Raw genomic sequence first — 17,417 nt, 5'->3', positions numbered from 1 at the left:
AGGGTCAGAGAGAGGTGACAGACTCTGACCTGTAAGTATAGGGTCAGAGAGAGGTGACAGACTCTGGTCTTTAAGTATAGGGTCAGAGAGAGGTGACAGACTCTGGTCTGTATGTATAGGGTCAGAGAGAGGTGACAGACTCTGGTCAGTACATATAGGGTCTGAGAGAGAGGTTACAGACTCTGGTCTATAAGTGTAGGGTCCGAGAGAAAGATGACAAAGTTTGGCCCGTACATATAATAATAATAATAATAATAATAATAATCCACATTTGTTGAAGTGCACAATCACCCGTAAGGGTCTCTAGGCGCTGGGGGCCGTCGGGAAGATTAAGCAAGCTATTGCCCAGAGTCACATGGTGTTGGGCTAATCTGCTGCCGGTGCCGGGGATAGAACCGTGATCCCCAGATTCCGGAGTCAGTCGCCCTAGCCGCGGTGCCACACCTCTTCCATATATGGTCTGAGAGAGAGGTGACAGACTCTGGCCTGTAAGTATAGGGTCAGAGAGAGGTGACAGACTCTGACCTGTAAGTATAGGGCCTGAAAGAGATGACGAGCTCTGACCTGTAAGCATAGGGTCTGAGAGAGGTGACAGACACTTGGCTGTAACTACAGGGTCTGAGAGAGGTGACAGACTCTGGTCTGTAAGTATAGGGTCTGAGAGAGAGATGACGGACTCTGATCTGTAAGTATAGGGTCGGAGAGAGAGGTGACCGACTCTGATCTGTAAGTATAGGGTCTGGGAAAGAGATGACCAACCCTGACCTATAAGTATAGGGTCTGAGAGAGAGGTGACAGACTCCGATCTGTGGTCTCCTTGGTAGTAGGGGCCAGGCACCGACAATGTGCCTCGAGGCCCTCTCCTCTGTACTCCTGCAGCCGGCCGCGGGACTCGCAGCAACACACACGGCACTCTTTTACCGGCCGGGGCACTTGGGTTCCTCCGGGACCTCGATAGGCCTCCTCTGCTGGTGCTGGGGCTTGCGGCACCTTCTGGGCCCAAGGCCACTCGCAGGCAGTGGAGAGAGAGACGCTGGACACACGCGGGGCTCTTCCTCGCTCCGAGAGCCCTGCCTCGAATAGCTCTCCCTCGCAGCTTCCTCCAGATCCTGACCGGCGTGGTTGGCTCCCGCTCCGGTCGCTATCACCGGGGCTCCTTTGTGGGCACAGGGGGGGGGGGGGGCCTCGCCCGGCACCTCCTACCACCGTCTTCACCCGGGCTCCCCCTACCTTACAGGGACCCGGGGCTTAGGCTCGGCTTCTTCCTGCCTCCCAGGCTGCCTGGGCGGCAGCCAATCCCTGCGCAGCGAGGGCCGGGCTCTGCCAGTGACGCGGCCGGGCACCCCCGTCACGTGATACGGGTGACGGCGGCCTCAGGGCCTAACGCATCCCTTTCTTCACTTCGGCGGCCCTCTCCTGGCACCGGGGGCCGCCGCAATGATGCTCACCACAGCGGGGGGCCTCCCCGACAGCGCTGGGCCGCTGCAGTGATTTTCGGCGGCGATAAGGGGTAGGCTCCCTTTTAATTAATTATTTTTAATCGCCCAAGCGTGCCAAAACGAGGGTAGGCTCCTCCAGCTCTATTCCCCTCACAGTCCCTTCAGGCCACACAGCGCTCTTCTCCTCAGCAAACGGCGCTATTCACAGCGCACTGCTCCTCTCCCTCTGCTCACACAGCTCTCAGCTCTTCCAGGCACAGCGCTTCCGGTGGCAGGTTGGCACCTCGCAACTCGCGGTGCTAGGGGCTTCGCAGCGCTTCTGGGCCTCACAGCACTTCAGCCACAACAGTCATAGGGCACAGTGCTTTAACATGCCACAGTCCCTCGGGGGCACAATCCTCCCTGGGCAGCTCCTCACGACCCAGCACTTCCAAAGGGTCACCGCTTCACAAGGGGGGGTAGACAGTCCCACTCCTCACCTCCTGGGCGCTTCTTCCACGCAGCGCTGGCGCGGTTCCAGGTCCAAACAGCGTCACCGACCTGGGTAGGGGCCCTCCTTCGTCAGGGGCCCGGGGGACAGTAGAGGGGGGGTTTTGAGGGGTGCAGGGCCCAGCTCACAGGCCCCTGTGGCGATAACACCTCACAGCAGGTCCCCTCACGTTCCTGTCCCAGCTCTGTGTGTCTCTCTGGTGGCACATTCCCCTTACTTATACCCTCCTCCCAGGCAGTGCCAGAACCTTCTAGAATGTTGTCAAAGCTGGCCTAAACTGGCTCAAGGGGAGGGGTTGAGCACCCTGGGTGCCAGGCTTTCCCTCCAAAAGCTAGGGTTGGCTGGGTAATAATATCTAGACCGCTGACCTTTGGCAGTGAGGTGGCAAAACCCATGGCCATGGCATCCATTTTAAATACAGAACATTTCAGTCAGGTGCATTTCTAAAATGGGGGAACATTTCCTGCACACCAGTTCGTGACATTACAATTTTCAAACAGGGCAACTCTTACCACACATGGCCTATACAGGTTTACTCCCATGGGGGAGACATCCTAGTCAAGGGGGTCAAAAGCGAAACATTTTTGGGGAAAGGGCCAAGTCCAACATAGGGTCTGAGACAGGTGACAGACTCTGGCCTGTAAGTATCGGGTCTGAGAGAGGTGACAGACTCTGACCTGTAAGTATAGGGCCTGAAAGAGATGACCATCTCTGACCTGTAAGTGTAGGGTCTGAGAGAGAGATGACGGACTCTGGTCTGTAAGTATAGGGTCTAAGAGAGAGGTGACAGACTCTGGCCTGTAGGTATTGGGTCTGGGAAAGAGATGGCCAACCCTGACCTGCAAGTATAGGGTCTGAGAGAGGTGACTGACTCTGGTCTGTAAATATAGGGTCTGAGAGCGGTGACAGACTCTGGTCTGTAAGTACAGGATCTGAGAGATGTGACAGACTCTGGCCTGTAGGTATAGGGTCTGAAAGAGAGGTGACTGACTCTGGTCTGTAAGTATAGGGTCTGAGAGAGAGGTGACTGACTCTGGCCTGTAGGTATTGGGTCTGGGAAAGAGATGGCCAACCCTGACCTACAAGTATAGGGTCTGAGAGAGGTGACAGACTCTGGTCTGTAAATATAGGGTCTGAGAGAGAGATGGTGGACTCTGGTCTGTAAGTATAGGGTTTGAGTGAGGTGACACTCTGGTCTGTAAGTATAGGGTTTGAGTGAGGTGACAGACTCTGGTCTGTAAGTATAGGGTCTGAGAGAGGTGACAGACTCTGGTCTGTAAATATAGGGTCTGAGAGACAGATGGTGGACTCTGGTCTGTAAGTATAAGGTTTGAGTGAGGTGACAGACTCTGGTCTGTAAGTATAGGGTCGGAGAGAGAGATGACGGACTCTGGTCTGTAATTATAGGGTCGGAGAGAGAGGTGACAGACTCTGGTCTGTAAATATAGGGTCTGAGAGAGAGCTGGTGGACTCTGGTCTGTAAGTATAGGGTTTGAGTGAGGTGACAGACTCTGGTCTGTAAGTATAGGGTCTGAGAGAGGTGACAGACTCAGATCTGTAAGTATAGGGTCGGAGAGAGAGGTGACGGACTCTGGTCTGTAAGTATAGGGTCTGAGAGAGAGATGACAGACTCTGACTTGTAAGTATAGGGTCTGAGAGAGAGATGACGGACTCTGGTCTGTAAGTATAAGGTCTGAGAGAGAGATGACGGATTCTGGCCTGTACATATAGGGTCTGAAAAAGAGGTGACATCTCTGTGCTCTCTTCGTCAGGACTGGTGTTCAGACTCAGAGAACCATTTGCTGCTCCTGCTGCAGGAGGTTCTTGCTTTACTGTACAAATGTGCAATAGAGGTGGTTCTGGAGCAGGAAAGGGTTCAGGGATGCTACTCCTGTTACTTCCTAATCCAATAAGAAGGACGGCAGGTTAAGGCGAATACTAGACTTCAGGGTCTTGAATGTTTACCTCATGCAGGAAAAGTTTAAGATGTTGACCCTGGCTCAGGTTCTTCTGCCGCTGCAGCAAGAAGAGTGGATGGTGTCGATCGATTTGCAGGATGCCTATTTTCACATTCCCATCTTAAAGTCGCATCGGAAGTATCTCCGTTTTATGGTAGTGTCTCAGCACTACCAGTTTACAGTCCTCCCGTTTGGCCTTCCTTCTGCACCTCGGATCTTCACAAAGGTGATGGTAGTTGTGGCAGCTCGTCTCAGAAGGTCAGGGATTCCTGTTTTCCTCTATGTGGATGACTGGCTACTTAAAGCAAAGTCACCAGAGTTGGTGCTGCATCATCTGCAGGTAACAACACAGTTCTTGTTCAACTTGGGTTTCTCGATAAATGTACCCAAATCTCACCTGGTGCCATCTCAGCGCAACCTGTTCATAGGGGTAGGACTGGACACTACTGTGTGTCAAGCTTTGTCGCCTCCGCAGAGGAGTCTCGACATTCAGGAAATTATTCTTTTGTTACACAATGGATCGGTTGTTTCAGTCCTGCTCGGTCTTTTCGCATCCTCCATACTGTTGGTCAACCATGCATGCTGGCACATGAGGGCACTTCAGTGGTGCCTCCACAGGTAGTGGTATCAGCACAGTGGAGATCTCAGGGAGAAGGTTAGAATCTCCAGAGACACTACAGCAGAGCTGTCTTGGTGGAGTGTGCAGGGCAACCTGTCTCAAGAGAGGCCCTTTCAACTTCCTCCTCCGGTGGCCACAGTGCCACAGTGATCATGGATGCCTCGATCAAGGGTGGGGTGCTCATCTGAGGGATCTGGAGATCAAGGGTCTTTGGTCTCCAGAGGAAAGGTTGCTTTACATCAACCTTCTGGAATTGTGGGCAATACGCTGGGCTCTCAAGGCTTTCCTTCCCTCCCTTCGTGGTCAGTCGGTTCAAGTCCTAACAGACAACACTACCATAATGTGGTTCCTAAAAAAAACAGGGAGGCGTAGGGTCGTATCGCCTCAGCAGAGAGGCTATGCGACTCTGGCCCTGGGCTCAGGATCATTGTTGGTGTATTGCAAATCATCTGGCCGGGGTGCTGAATGTGCATGCAGACAGTCTCAGTCAGTAATTCTCAGCCGATCACGAGTGGAGGCTTCATAAGGAGGGGGTCCATAGCATCTTCAAGGTGTCGGGGTTTCCTCGGTTGGAACTTTTTGCCACTCGAGAGAACGTGCAGTGCCCGTCGTTTTGCAGTCTCCAGTTTCTGATGTGGAGAGCATTGGGGGACCTGTTTCAATTGGATTGGAGCTCACACCACCATTACTCATTTCCCCCATACCCTTGATTCCTCGGGTTCTGAGGAAGATTCGCCAAGACCGGGCCCAAGTTATATTGATCGCCCCGGATTGGCAAAGAAGGGTGTGGTACACAGCCCTTCTTCACCTCTCATCGCATCCTCCGCTCCATCTCCCTCTCAGGGCAGACCGTCTCTCTCACTCGTAGGGGCAGGTTCTACACCCCCACCTCCAGAGCCTGCACCTTCATGCCTGGAGTTTGAGCGCGGTAATCTGAGTTCTTCTCTCTTCCACCGGACGTGGTGGATGTTATTTTATCATCCTGGAGACACTCCAACAAATCTGTGTATTCTTGTAGATGGGCCAGGTTTGTGAAGTGGTGTGGAGAGAAGTCCATTGATCCTTTGAAGGCTCATTTATCGGATGTACTTAGTTTTTCACTGTCTTTGGCCCTGCAAGGTTGTGCTGTGGCGACGATTAAGGGCTACTTGTCGGCCTTCCTTTGTTTGACGGACCAGCCACCTTTATTTGAGTCCCCCATTGTTATGAGGTTCATTAAAGGCCTCACCAATAGGTTTCCTCCCACTCCCTTCATATGGGGTCTCCTTTTGAGCCTCTTCATAGTTGTCCTTTGAGGCTGCTTTCTATTAAGACTGTTTTTAAGGTGGCTATTACTTCGGACAAGGGGGTAAGTGAGCTGCAGGCTCTTAGTTCTCAGCCCCCTTTCACTACCATCCATGCAGACAAGATGGTTCTTAGGACCAGGGCTGCTTTCCTGCCTAAGGTGGTTTCTCCTTTCCACCTGGAACAGTCTATCATATTGCCTACCTTCTATCCTCCCCCTCACCCTTGCTAGGAGGAGGAGAGACTATACTGCCTGGACCCTCGAAGAGCAGTCAGCTTCTATCTGGACAGAACAAAAGACTCAAGGTTGGATGACCAGCTCTTTGTTGGTTTTGTGGGGAAGATGAAGGGCAAAGCTGTCCACTAGAGAACGTTATCCAGGTGGATCATCTTGTGCATCAAGATATGCTACGCCCTGGACAAAAAGGAGCCTCCTGAAGATATCAGAGCTCATTCTGCTAGAGCAAAGTCTTCCACATCTGCTTTGGCTAGAGGTGTCCCTATAGTGGATATTTGTAAGACTGCAACATGGGCCTCCCTCCACACTTTTGCAAAGCATTATTGCTTGGATTCTAAGGTGAGAAAGGATGGTCATTTAGCACGCCCTGTGCTGCAGGGCTTTTTGGTGTCAGTGGGTGGACACCCTCCTCCGGGAGCAGGACTGATGTGGGATTCAATTCAAAATGTGAGGAATCCACAGGCAGATGTATCCATCAGAAGAACAAGTTATTTTCCTTCGGTGATGCTTTTTCTGGTGGAGACAGTATCTGCCTGTGGATTCTTCACTGTCCCACCCTCCTCCCCGTTGTCCACCTTCATATACCTAAAAAGTTGATATTGTTTGACATGGATGTTTTCCTATGTCTTTTGCTTGCCATACTATTGGTTGTTAGGAAATGCTTTGTTCTTTAGCTTTTCCTCTTTAATTATATACTGTATGTATCTGTGTATATCTGATAGAGACTTCTAGCTGCAGATTCCTTACTTTTGAATTTCCCGGGCATACGCTGGATCCGGAATCTTTTGCTGAGCAATACCCCTTCTGTGCAACGTTGAGTGACTCCATTCAGCTCTGCGTGATATCATCGACGTCGGTAGCATCAGTTATAATGTTGCGTTGCCTATATAGGTGCCACCCAGGTGCAGGGACTTCAGTTCTTTTCTTTCCGCGCCAGTTAAGCGCAGATCCCGGAAGAGCTACCCTCTGCCACTTTTTGGCATGCTTTTACTTGACTTTTGCCAGAATGTCTGAATTTGACTTTGTGTGTGAGGGTTGTCTTCGAGGAAGACAGGTTTCAAACCATGAGGGACTTGTTGCGGCATGATGTCGGTGACCGATCCCCACTGCATATCTCTTTGGTGTCTTGAACGCCAGCAGAATATGAGGTATTTTTCAGACTGTCTGGCGATGGCCCGAAGACCTTGAGGGAGTGAGCAATGCAGTTGCTTGCGGGCCGGCAGTCAACAATGTCAAGCAAGACTCTGAGGAGGTCACAGGACTACTCACGGAGCCCTAAGTCCTCTTTCTCCCATTCAAGTACCTCTGGACACTCGGGGAAGAGGCACAAGAAGAAGATGAAGGAGAAAACCAAGCAGATTTCGACTTCACCTCAACTGACGTCCGTCATTGAGAAAGGTAAGTAGCACCGACTCTCTAGGCACGGTTCTGCGGAGCTGGAGCCAGAGCCAGAGTTGACTTTGTGTCTTCCACCCTTTCTGGGAACCAGGGTGCCATCGGGTTCGACGAAGTCGGCTCCGGCCACAGAGGTTGTGGGGCTTCAGGGATCCGAACCCGGATCTGGGTCGAATCCGGTCATGCCAACGCGACCTTTCCCGGCATCGAATCGGAAGTTGGTGTCTACGACGTCCCCAATGCCTGTCGGTGGCGCAAGCCCCATCCTCATCCCCAATGACACAGAGCTGGAATGGCGTTGAGCAACGCCGAATCCGATGTCGATAAAACCCTGGGGTTCTATGTTGTCGCCAGAGCACTTTGTGGACGTGCTGGGCTCAGGAGAGGAATGGGAGGACCCTCTTGAGAACCAGGATGTCTCTGAGGAGATGATGGAGTGGTATGGGGAACTTAGGGAAGCCAGAGGTCTGGATACTTACCCAGACCCTGGCATGCTCTCTCCTACAGTGGCTACGGAAGAGGGGGCGTCCTATGCCATGGTGGTTAAGAGGGCAGCTGAGGTCCTTGGCTGGAGCTGCCCTCAGTGCGGGTCCCGATTAATCTCCTGACCAAAGTGCTTCAACCTGGAGCTTCTACTTCTGAACACCTATTGTCCTTTAATGAGGAGCCTAGGGACGTCCTTCTAGGAACATGGTCCAAGCCTAGCACAGGGGCTCCTGTGAATAGGACGATTGCATGCTGCCATCACCCAGCTCTGGGTGACCCAAAGTTCCTCAGCCAACACCCTACCCCAGAAAGTCTGGTGATGCAGGCCTCTACGTCCCAATGCGCATTCCCATCTGCCCTTCCGGATGGGGAATCCAAGAAACTTGACTCATTTGGGAAGAAGATTGAAATGATGATGAGGACTATAGTATATATAAATATAAAGTATTTATTTAAATTAAGTATTTAGTTAACAACACTCCAGCCTCAAGTAAGGGCTTGCAGGCTTAGAGTAACTGTCTACTTTAAGTATCAACAATCCATCACCAAGACAACAAGGCAACAAGGCAACAGTTCTAGCATTCTGATTAACAAGGTACCTAACACTGGTTAATGTAACACAGAAGTAATAGCTATAGGATATTACACATCTTCCCTCTTTTAAACAATATTACACATCTTCCCTTAAATATGAAGGTCCCTTGGAAACTCTCGACAATTTCCTCAAGATAGAATTACGAACTTGAGAATCTCTTTCATCAGGAACCTTTACATCAAATGTAGTATTTACAACATCATTTTTAACAATTTTCACTACACAATTCAAATTCCAGCTACGGTGATCTGTTTTGATGGCATTTCCAAAAAGTTTCACAACCCTTAAAGGAGATGAAAATTTAGATCCAGAAGAACAGAGAGAATAACGAGGATTCTTAATTTTGACAAAATCTCCAACTTGAACATATGTTTTGTTTGTAGCTTTTCTTGTATCAAATAAAACTTTCCTCTTAACAGCTAAATTATGTTCTTTCATTTTTTTCAACTCTTCTTTTTGAATCAGAGATAAATCATTGTCAGTCAAATCATGAACATACAACATAACAAGAATAGGAGGGTCTAAGGGAAAAATTTTAAGACCTGCCCAGGTTACAATCCCCTAATATCTGACATGAAAAAACAAATAAACCTAGGGGTCTGTGATTGAGTAAAATGTATACTCTGAAACAGTAAGACTTATGCCCACTTATTTGGTGCAAGGTAAACTACCTTCCAGTCTTAAGAGAAATGCTCGTAATCCAACACACATAGACACCAGTAACAGTAGGTGAGACCCAATGTCCAGAAATAGATTCCCATCAAAATCGTGTTAATGATCAATATTATCATATGGTCATCCAAAGGTTGGGTTGGTTCGTCTCTAGATCATTGAGACAGTTTGCATGCCCACCATGAAAGACAGGGTTTCGACCCGCAATTACTCGTAGACCATGTGTATGACCATTAAATGGGAACAAGTGGAGTGCAAAAACCATGTGAATGTGAAAATTAGTGATTACAAGTAGAATAGAGGACAAATAGCGAAAAAACTTTAATAGCTATCGGTCTCTTTCTGATTAAAACCAAGAACCGCGCAAAAAAGCAGTTTCACTAAATAGCTGCATAAGGGCCGACATGTTTCTGCCAAACAGGGAACAAACTCCCAAGGCTTTCTTCAGGGCCTCTGTTCTAAACACTTTTTGCCACTGCATGTGCGTGCTACATATAAATAAATAAACCATATATTAAATCGTGAGTCAATCAAGCCATAAAGGATATGTATTACTATTCCTCCATGTCAAATGGTGTATTATTCACCTACAATAAACAAAAATGGTGTCAGTGCATTGGATATACCAGTGTTCAAAAATCCAAATTAACATTCAAATTCCTTTACTCACCCATAGTGCCAGGGGATAGGACCTCACCTCACCTGGACCAGGCTCAGGATAGAGGAGGCCACGCGCTGTGAAAGTAAGAAAATGGGTGCTTGATCAGAGAGCAGGATAACTAATTCTATTCCTTACTCCTTGAATCGTTCACCTCTCTCTTTACTTAGCTTCCAAACCCCTTGCTGCTGCAAATCACTACCAGGTTACCCCACAGACCATCTGAATAGACAGTTGCTCAATAGCTTAAATTTATATTAAAAACACAATTTTCAGAATATATTTTGGGATAAGGCAGCCTTTCTCCAATAGCTCTTAATGCTGAAAACTCATTTCCTTCCTTCATTGCAGAAGCCAAACCATAGACCTCCTTACCTCTCCGTCGTTGCCTCAGACTGGACCTAAGTCTGGGGGAGGCAACGTGAGGAGGAAGGCAGGACTAATTTGTAGACCAAGAGTAATGAAGCGTTAACCAATCGGAACGCTCCTAGTTCGATAATGCGTGAAAAGTACTATTTGAAAGCCCAGTCCTTTTTATTATGCCTTTTTCTTATGCAGGGGATTGAAATCAAGTTAATATAGAAACTTACTGAATGTTTGTTGATGACAACAGGGCTAGTTCTCACTATCGGCAAAAACTCCCGTTTGGAGGGCGTGGTCTCGCGGTGATGATTAGATATCGCGAAATGTGTGGAAACTACAAAATAACGTCATCGCGAACACTCTTGTGGTTCTACGGGCTCCCTAGACGTAAAAGGCTAATGATAAAGCCCAGTCCTTTTTCTTATGCCTTTTTCTTATGCGGGGGATCGAAAGCGAGTTAATATAGAAAATTCCTGCATGTTTGTTGGTGACAACAGGGCTAGTTCTCACTAACGACAAAAACTTCCGTTCGGATGACGTGGTCTCGCGGTTATGATTAGATAACGCGAGATGTATGGAAACTGCCGAATAACGTCATTGAGAACTAACTTGTAGTTCTAAAGGCTCCCGAGTTAATGAGGGGCTATTGAATAAGCCCATAATAACGGGCAACTAATTTGTTCCGGTTTTTGCAACAGATACAGAACAATGAAATACAAGAAGACACAACGGTTGCATGAAAGAATCTCGCGGTAAAGCCTATGGTCGTAATAGGCTCGCACGAGAAGTAAAAACTACAATCTGACGTCATCACAGGCGTAATTGTAGTTCTAAATATGACAGTTGCCTATATAAGTTGTTAGGGGCTATAAGGTGAGCATATAATACAAATGTATTCCCGATTGAAGGAATACAAATCATGCGCTTACATTACTAAGACCAATGTACCTGTAGGGCTAAAGAATGTTGATTCCTACCACGGGGCAGTACCACAACACTTGTAACAGGGACACGGAAAAAGGTACCAGGTTTCTCACGATCTATGGGGCTATATATGACACCAACTTATCTTAATTAGCAATCTTAAAGGTGAATATAACCAGAAACAAGGTGTAAAGATGTGATTAACCCTCTAATGTAGAAACTGCGTCTAAACGTATGTTAGTAATTCTCTCAGAGTGTGGTCCAGGGTATCTCATCATTTAACCCTAGAGTATCTGTCGATAATTTATATATCCATTTCTGCTCTTTGGCAAATAGATATTTAGAGATATCACCAATGTATGAAGGTATGAAAGGTTTCTCTAAAACCGTCCATGTGAAATCAGTTTCGCAATGGTTTTGCTCTGTAAAGTGTTTTGTTAACTTAGATACACTTTTCTTGCATCTGAAAGCACTTTTGTACTCCAACATCCTAGTCCGGACCTTCCTGGTTGTCATGCCTATATATTTCTCTGAGCAAGGACATGTGAGTTGATAGATAACATGCAAACTATTGCAGTTCGAAAGCTCTTTCAAAATCCAGGGGCGATCAGTTCCAATGTCAATCTGAGTGACTTTGGAGGTCTGAGGACAAACAGAGCAGTTACCGCACGGGTGATGTCCAGTCACTGCCGCTAGATCCCATAGTGTACCTATAGCTCGCCGTGGGGTTTCTTTAGGGCGGGTATGTATTAGACGGTCTCGCAAATTGCTGGACCGTTTGAAGGCAAAAAGAGGTGGCTCAATTTTGTCATTGCTGCAGTTTAGGCCTCGCCAATGGTGTCGTACAATGCATTGACCTTGGTTTGATTTCGTGTTGAACGTGCTGACAAATGTTAGACGTTCAAGAGGAGCCTTGGGTGGTGCAACCTCCAACAATGCCTCACGGTGATTGTTAACTGCTCTCTTCCAGGAGCGTTTGATCAACCGTTTCGGATAGTTTCTGGCTTGTAACTGGCTGGACAGGCACTCAGCATGTTTATTGAAAGTTTCCAATGTGGAACAGTTCCGCCGCACACGTAGGAACTGCCCATATGGCAGATTGTCCCTCAGAGCTTTGGGATGCTGGCTCTCGTACAGTAATAGCGAATTCCTGGCCATTGGTTTTCTAAATAGCTCAGTCTGCAGACCCAATGGGATCACATAGATGGATAGATCTAGGAAAGATATTCTCTTTTTGCTGCTCTCCACAGTAAATCTCAGGAACTGGTTACGGGTGTTTAACCACTGATAAAATGATACAATAGATTCAGTATCTCCTCGCCACACCACGAGGATATCATCTATATATCGCTTCCACCATTGGATATGTGGAAAGAATGGATTTGTGGTGGTCTAAACATGTTCTTGTTCAAAAGTATGAACATAATGGTTTGCCAGGCTGGCCCGAAAATGCTTCCCATGCTGGAGGGTACTAATCTGGAGTCGATTACGCCAGTCTCTTTTATCATGGCTCTAGCAAGAATTGCCATGAAAGAGAATTTCTTTAAGTATGAGAACACCATCTATTTACAGACATCAGGGACCAGCATGGGTATCATTTCATCAGTGGTTAAACACCCGTAACCAGTTCCCGAGAGTTACTGTGGAGAGCAGCAAAGAGAGAATATCTTTCCTAGATCTATCCATCTATGTGACCCCATTGGGTCTGCAGACTGAGCTATTTAGAAAACCAATGGCCAGGAATTCGCTATTACTGTACGAGAGCCAGCATCCCAAAGCTCTGAGGGACAATCTGCCATATGGGCAGTTCCTACGTGTGCGGCGGAACTGGTCCACATTGGAAACTTTCAATAAACATGCTTAGTGCCTGTCCAGCCAGTTACAAGCCAGAAACTATCCAAAACGGTTGATCAAACGCTCCTGGAAGAGAGCAGTTAACAATCACCGTGAGGCATTGTTGGAGGTTGCACCACCCAAGGCTCCTCTTGAATGTCTAACATTTGTCAGAACGTTCAAAACGAAATCAAACCAAGTACAACGAATCATACGACACCATTGGCGAGTCCTAAACTGCAGCAATGACAAAATTGAGCCACCTCTTTTTGCCTTCAAATGGGCCAGCAATATGCGAGACCGTCTAATACATACCCGCCCTAAAGAAACCCCACGGCGAGCTATAGGTACACTATGGGATCTAGCGGCAGTGACTGGACATCACCCGTGCGGTAACTGCTCTGTTTGTCCTCAGACCTCCAAAGTCACTCAGATTGACATTGGAAATGATCGCCCCTGGACTTTGAAAGAGTTTTCGAACTGCAATAGTTTGCATGTTATCTATCAACTCACATGTCCTTGCTCAGAGAAATATATAGGCATGACAACCAGGAAGGTCCGGACTAGGATGTTGGAGTACAAAAGTGCTTTCAGATGCAAGAAAAGTGTATCTAAGTTAAGAAAACACTTTATAGAGCAAAACCATTGCGAAACTGATTTCACATGGACGGTTTCAGAGAAACCTTTCATACCTTCATACATTGGTGATATCTTTAAATATCTGTTTGCCGAAGAGCAGAAATGGATATATAGATTATCGACAGATACCCTAGGGTTAAATGATGAGATACCCTGGACCACACTCTGAGAGAATTACTAACATACGTTTAGACGCAGTTTCTACATTAGAGGGTTAATCACATCTTTACACCTTGTTTCTGGTTATATTCACCTTTAAGATTGCTAATTAAGATAAGTTGGTGTCATATATAGCCCCATAGATCGTGAGAAACCTGGTACCTTTTTCCGTGTCCCTGTTACAAGTGGTGTGGTACTGCCCCGTGGTAGGAATCAACATTCTTTAGCCCTACAGGTACATTGGTCTTAGTAATGTAAGCGCATGATTTGTATTCCTTCAATCGGGAATAAATTTGTATTATATGCTCACCTTATAGCCCCTAACAACTTATATAGGCAACTGTCATATTTAGAACTACAATTACGCCTGTGATGACGTCAGATTGTAGTTTTTACTTCTTGCACGAGCCTATTAAGACCATAGGCTTTACCGCGAGATTCTTTCATGCAACCGTTGTGTCTTCTTGTATTTCATTGTTCTGTATCTGTTGCAAAAACCGGAACAAATTAGTTGCCCGTTATTATGGGCTTAATCAATAGCCCCTCATTAACTCGGGAGCCTTTAGAACTACAAGTTTGGTCACGATGACGTTATTCGGCAGCTTCCATACATCTTGTGTTATCTAATCATAACCGCGAGACCACGCCATCCGAACTGGAGTTTTTGTCGTTAGTGAGAACTAGTCCTGTTGTCACCAACAAACATGCAGGAATTTTCATTATTACCTCGCTTTCGATCCCCCACATAAGAAAAAGGCATAAGAAAAAGGACTGGGCTTAATCATTAGCCTTTTACAACTCGGGAGCCCGTAGAACCACAAGAGTGTTCGCGATGACGTTATTTTGTAGTTTCCACACATCTCGCGATATCTAATCATGACCGCGAGACCACGCCATCCGAACGGGAGTTTTGGCCGATAGTGAGAACTAGCCCTGTTGTCATCAACAAACATTCAGTAAGTTTCTATATTAACTTGATTTCAATCCCCTGCATAAGAAAAAGGCATAATAAAATGGACTGGGCTTTCAAATAGTACTTTTCACGCATTATCGAACTAGGAGCGTTCTGATTGGTTAACGCTTCGTTACTCTTGGTCTGCAAATGAGTCCTGCCTTCCTCCTCACGTTGCCTCCTCCAGACTTAGGTCCAGTCTGAGGCAACGACGGAAAGGTAAGGAGGTCTATGGTTTGGCTTCTGCAATGAAGGAAGGAAATTAGTTTTCAGCATTAAGAGCTTTTGGAGAAAGGCTGCCTTATCCCAAAATACATTCTGAAAATTGTGTTTTTAATATAAATTTAACCTATTGAGCAACTGTCTATTCAGATGGTCTGTGGGGTAACCTGGTAGTGAGTTGCAGCAGCAAGGGGTTTGGAAGCTAAGTAAAGAGAGAGGTGAACGATTCAAGGAGTAAGGAATAGAATAAGTTATCCTGCTCTCTGATCAAGCACCCATTTTCTTACTTTCACAGCGCGTGGCCTCCTCTATCCTGAGCCTGGTCCAGGTGAGGTGAGGTCCTATCCCCTGGCACTATGGGTGAGTAAAGGAATTTGAATGTTAATTTGGATTTTTGAACACTGGTATATCCAATGCACTGACACCATTTTTGTTTATTGTAGGTGAATAATACACCATTTGACATGGAGGAATAGTAATACATATCCTTTATGGTTTGATTGACTCCCGATTTAATATATGGTTTATTTATTTATATGTAGCACACACATGCAGTGGCAAAAAGTGTTTAGAACAGAGGCCCTGAAGAAAGCCTTGGGAGTTTGTTCCCTGTTTGGCAGAAACATGTCGGCCCTTATGCAGCTATTTAGTGAAACTGCTTTTTTGCGCTGTTCTTGGTTTTAATCAGAAAGAGACCGATAGCTATTAAAGTTTTTTAGCTATTTGTCCTCTATTCTACTTTTAATCACTAATTTTCACATTCACATGGTTTTTGCACTGCACTTGTTCCCATTTAATGGTCATACACATGGTCTACGAGTAATTGCGGGTCGAAACCGTGTCTTTCATGGTGGGCATGCAAACTGTCTCAATGATCTAGAGACGAACCATCCCAACCTTTGGATGACCATATGATAATATTGATCATTAACAAGATTTTGATGGGAATCTATTTCTGGACATTGGGTCTCACCTACTGTTACTGGTGTCTATGTGTGTTGGATTACGAGCATTTCTCTTAAGACTGGAAGGTAGTTTACCTTGCACCAAATAAGTGGGCATAAGTCTTACTGTTTCAGAGTATATATTTTACTCAATCACAGACCCCTAGGTTTATTAGTCAAATCATGAACCCAAGAAGGACTTACTAGGTTATTAGCTTTCCTTCTTCTAAATAATTCAAAGGGAGAAAAGCCTGTACTAGAATGTGGAGTTATCCTATATTTTTTTACTTTACTGAGAATCTCACTTTTCCAACATATATTATTAGAAACAGCACGTTGTATAGAGTCTTTTAATACCTTATTGAATCTTTCTACCATGCCGTTGGTCTCGGGATGGTATAGGGAGGATTTATTGTGCCTAATTCCACTCTCTTTTAAGAATATTTCCATCTCCCAAGATACTAACTGCACCCCATTATCAGATTCCCTCTCAAAAACAGATTCAAGAAACGCAATAACATCCCGAGACTCAACAGTATTTGTAATAGCAACTTCTGGCCACCTGGAGAACATGTCTAATAAAACCAAAACATATTTATCAACAGTACCAAGATGAATGGGTCCTATCAAATATCAATCAATATCAAATGAGACCTCATTCCAAGGTTCCTTAGTAAATGTGTTCTACATTTGTATGTTTTATCAGCATTGCAACACTCACCACATTCCCGCACAACACGCTCAATTTGAATAACCATCCCTGGCCACCAATACATCATCCTTAACCTTTCTTTGGTCTTTGAAATTTCTGGATGGATTTCATGAGCTAAGGAAATTAAACCGTCCCTCAAAGCAAACGGAGGAAACAGTCTAGAGCCTCTGAACACAAAACCAGCCTGACAAAAGAGTTCATCTTTGACTCTCCAAAACGCTTGTAAAGCTTCTTTATTTTTGTCTGAGACAGACCAAGTATTCATTAATCTTTCATGAACAGCTTGAAGCACAGAATCTTTGTTAATTTCTGACAACCATTCAGCTTCACAAATAATGCCTTCCCTAATCTCACAGACATCCAAATTTTTATCAATGTCTAAATTGTCCTCACCAACGTCTGTTAAATTAACTAGTCGTGAACAACAATCTGCAACCCAATTAATAGCACCAGGAATATATTGCACCTTAAAATGAAATTTCTGTAAACCTATGACCCAGCGCCTAATCCTGGCAGAAACAGCATCCAAACCTTTACTTTCAAAACTTTCTTTGAGGGGTTTATGATCTGTTCTTACCAAATATTCATTACCCCATATGAATTTGTCAAGTTTTTGTATTGCCCATGAAACAGCCAAAGCCTCTTTTTCTATAACTGAATAATTCAGTTCCGAACCTCTAAGAGCTCTTGAAATGAAAAGAATCTTTTTCTCCAAGCCATTATGTCTCTGTAACAATACCGCACCAAGTCCTTTTGAGCTTGCATTTGCAATAATGATGGACTCATGGCTTGGCTCAAAACTTTGAAGACTAGAAGCATTCCTTAACAAAACTTT

At 46.0% G+C, this 17,417-nt stretch overlaps 1 protein-coding gene across 1 annotated transcript in view; it reads left to right on the top strand.

Moving 5' to 3' along the window:
• The window catches only part of TTC6 (tetratricopeptide repeat domain 6), a 1,229,706-nt gene that overhangs the window by 627,844 nt on the left and 584,445 nt on the right, over positions 1–17,417 (top strand). The gene's annotated exons all lie outside the window — the stretch shown is intronic.

The sequence above is a fragment of the Lissotriton vulgaris genome, chromosome 9, assembly GCF_964263255.1.
Source record: "Lissotriton vulgaris chromosome 9, aLisVul1.2, whole genome shotgun sequence".
NCBI classification, from domain to species: Eukaryota; Metazoa; Chordata; class Amphibia; order Caudata; family Salamandridae; genus Lissotriton; species Lissotriton vulgaris.
This window is presented reverse-complemented; position numbering and strand designations above follow the sequence as displayed.